Here is a 3,915-nt window from a genome sequence, read left to right as displayed (position 1 = left end):
CCTGCCTGACCAGCTCAATATAGGACTGGTTTACAATTTGTTGTGAACAAATAATCTTTCACCTAACAATATATTGGCCTTCCATATTTTCTTTTCCCAGGTGGCTTTTATTTTTAAATCTGGTTGTTTCAGTTTTATGCAGGCTGTGTGAAATGGCAGCCTAACATCTCTCTCCTGTTCTTGTCACCTTTCTCCTGACAGCCCCTAAAGCCAGAACACAACCACAAAGGTCCTGCCTTCTTTTTGTGCGCTTCCATTCAGACACAGCTGCCTGGCCAATGCTATTGTGCTCTTAAGCCCATATAAAGCCTCTGGACTCCCTCCCTCCTCCAAGCCAGCTGCCTTTCCTTGGCCCTGATCCCATGTGCTGAACCTGAAGAGCAGGTTCCAGCGCTGGTTGTATTCTTGCAGCAAAGGCTGCAAATCAGACAGCTGCCAAGGGGTGACCTCTGAGGCACACAGAAGTGACGTGGCAGGGATCAGATGGAACTGCTGGTGTAGGAGCGCTCCAACTCAGGTAACCCATTATTTAGGAAACTCTTTAAGCTCAGCAAAACAGTTTTGAAACATCTGCTCCCAAACCTTTTCTTGTGGTAGGGTTTCAATAATTGCCAGCCCACATAGAAGAATACCTTTCAATTCAGCTTCTAGTTGAATGGTTCAGTGTATGAATGAAATATTAAAAGCAAGAACAGGTTTTTATAATTAATAGATCCATTCATATCAATAGTATAGTTTACATGCCTTCCTGAATAATTATTTGTTTAATTTTACTATGATAGTCCTAAAAGTACTGTGATATGTAAATAATAGTACAAGCCTGTAAGTGATTATTTTAGGTAAAGGAGTAGTTAAAGCATATATTCTGACGGTTACTACAGTAATTGCTTCATAACTTTTAAAATTTGGAGTGTATTTCTTATACTTTTGCTAACACCTAGGTTTTGTGATTATAAGCACAGTTCTCCTTTTCTTAAGTATCTCTTCTCTCCACTAGTATGTGTTGTAATATATACACACACTTATTTTCTTTTTTTCTGGCGTGAAATTGAATTAGCCTTTTTGCTTCCCATTTTTGGCAAGAAAATAAGGAGAGTCCTGTTCCTTCCCATGGAGAGTGATTTCAAAGCTAGATATATCACTTAACATTTCTTAAAACTTCTTTTTCTGTTCCAGAGCAACTTAATTTACAGCTTTCTATATTTACAGTGTTTCATAAAAAGAAATTTTGTTTGGCTTTGTTTAATAAAAGCTGAACAGCTTGAAGTGAGCTATCTTCAAAGTAACAAGAATATTGTGCAAATACTTCAGAAAATCAAATAAAATAATCATAATCAAATGTTGCTCAATTGTGTTTGGATCCTGCAAGCTAAACTCTGATCAGACATTACAAGCAAAATGCTGCAAAAGCTGGGATGGGTTTACTGGTGTTCTCTCCTCTGGACCAAAATTAATAGAGATTTGTGTTCCAGCAAGAATCGTTCCAAGAACTTTGTGAACAAATTTAATCAAGTCTGCTTTTGATGCTACTTAAAAAATATATTTATTTAAAGTAAGGCTTTCATATCTTAGCCGTGGAAAGGTTGACCTGCTTTATTATCAATCATGGTAATCATTGCTCAGCTTTGTGTTGCTACTTTATATTGGCAGCCCAATTAGTGTTGTTTTTCATGATGCACCACTTCATATTGGTAAGAATCTTTTGAAAAAAATATAGGGGAAAGAGAAGACCAGTATGTGTTCTGAAAGATTATAAGCCTTAGAATATTTTTGTATTAGCATTTCTACTGCAAACTCTGTTAGAAAGATTTTTATTTACTTTTGATTTACATTTCTTTGGGAAAGCTTGGTTTTTTCTACTTCTGTATTGCCTTTCTGACACAGCTGTGTTGTTTCCAAAGATCATCTTTTTTCATCTTTGTTATTGATTGTTGTGGTTTTGTGTGTGGAGAACACATGATACAGGATGAGAATTTTCTTCATGTCAGTGTTCTTTATCTTTTTGTTCTCTTTTGCCTAGACTGTCCTGAAGGTTTTTCTGTGTGCTGAAGTTTCACCCAAAGGGGACAAGGTATGCCATTTTTGCCAGCATCCCGGACTAGACAAATTGATAATATAATCTCATATCTGCTCTCTGTTGCACCAAATGCTCTTGTTAAAGGGGGGTTTTCAAGAATGAGCGTGCTGTGGATGGTGGTCAGAGACCTGCAGCCAGGGAGTAGGGGTTGTAAGGGAGGTTTTCACCCTTCCACTAATGCTTCAAAGTCTTTGAGATGAGAGGTCAATTTTGGTATCCCTTCATGAGGAGAACCACGTGCAAATATACCCTCTCAGAGTACCCCCATGCTTCCTTCTCTATGAGGAGCTGGCCAGGTTATATTAGTGAATATGACAGCAGAGATATTTTGACAGTTCTTCTTCTAATCTTTGTTATTCTGTAAAGAAGTTTCAGCATTAGGTGTTTTATTTTGCTTTAGAGGCATTCTATAATTTTGGTTTTTATGGTGCCTCGCATAATTAAAATGGTAAATTTTACTAAGGATTTAATTTCAGGAAACACTTTGGCCATTTCATAAAGCATAAGGTAAACAGGATAATTTCCTATAAGTCATCTTGCTAGACTCAGACTTTATACTATTTTTTAATCTTACAAATGGTTCTGTGTGAAACTAGCTTAAAAAAACCATAGATTTATATTATGTATTTAAAACTGTATGATTTTATCTGGTAATAGATGAAGAGAAAGCTTGAATAATGGTGCAACCTGAAAAAAAATTCCACAAGCTTCTACAATTTAAAATTTTGTATGATAGGTAAGCTCCTTAAAGTTGAAGGAGTGGAACATAAGGTATTCCTAGTTACTACATTTCTTTTCTTTTTATTTTTTTCAAATCCCATAGTGTAAAATCCAAACAGGAGTTCAAATCTGAATCTTGAGATGTCTTCCTCTGCAGTGGGCCACACTAGCCACGTATGACAATATCCCACCTGGTGAAGTTTAGACACAGCAAACCCTTTGGAACCCTGATCCTCTCCTGACTGTAAAATGCTAAGTGTGAGCCAGCAAGGTGTTTGTATTTGAGTCTTGACTTTTCATGTATTACTGTGCAGAGCTGCAGAGAACCAGAAGGATTTTATGACAGCGTGGTGATGGTGCCATTGGGACTGGTCAGTGTGCACAGTCTTCTGCTCTGAAGGTCCTGCATCCACCAGGATCAAGCTGCCTTGTTTTCCAAATCCTACACTTTACTTGACCTTCCAAATCCTCACTTGGTATGACTGATGGTCCTACCCAGTCAATTTTACCATTCTTGGCCCTTCTCCTGCAAATCACTCAACTCAAGAAGGAAGCAGGTTAAGATGAGGTTCTAAATAGTTGCTGTTGAAAGGATAACCTTCTTGTCTGTACTAAGAAGAAAGAACATGGCATATGGAGGTAGGAGATGTTTCTCTTCATTCTAAGCCCTGCATAAACAAAATTACTCCTCTCCTGGTTCACTGGCTCCTGTGGGGCTACTCATTTGATTTAGGAAAGTAGAGGTTTTGCCCATATGGAATTTGAGTCTTAGGAGTGATCTCCTTCTGATTTAAAATTATTACAGCACGTCTGATTGTATTTACGGTTCCAACTAATTCTTTGCAGATTCTTTAAACTATATTATGTAATCTGTGTTTTTACTTTTATTGCTCTTCCTGAAACTGTAAAGTTCTTGTTATTGCTGTTTTGAAAATAAAGCATCTATGTAACAAGACTATCATATTTCACATTTTTTGGGACAGCCTCAAATTTAAAAAGCATGTCAAGGTGAATTGCATAATAGAATGAAGAATGAAGACCTTCCTTATGGCACTCATGGGAAGACAATAATCATGATGCCTAACCTGAAGCCAACTGAAGTGATTTTGGAAAAGGAA

The 3,915-nt window shown here is 37.2% G+C and overlaps 1 long non-coding RNA gene across 1 annotated transcript; it reads left to right on the top strand.

Annotated features, from left to right (window-relative positions):
* Nucleotides 1-359: 359 nt before the first annotated feature.
* On the top strand, nt 360-3,105 carry LOC132322566 (uncharacterized). Its single transcript, XR_009485129.1, has 3 exons — nt 360-517; nt 2,021-2,071; nt 2,901-3,105. It is a non-coding gene; the product is annotated as an uncharacterized LOC132322566 (long non-coding RNA).
* The last annotated feature ends 810 nt before the right edge of the window (nt 3,106-3,915 follow it).

Source organism: Haemorhous mexicanus, chromosome Z (assembly GCF_027477595.1).
Source record: "Haemorhous mexicanus isolate bHaeMex1 chromosome Z, bHaeMex1.pri, whole genome shotgun sequence".
NCBI classification, from domain to species: domain Eukaryota; kingdom Metazoa; phylum Chordata; class Aves; order Passeriformes; family Fringillidae; genus Haemorhous; species Haemorhous mexicanus.
Note: the sequence above shows the minus strand (reverse complement) of the source record. Positions and strands in the feature narration are given on the sequence as shown.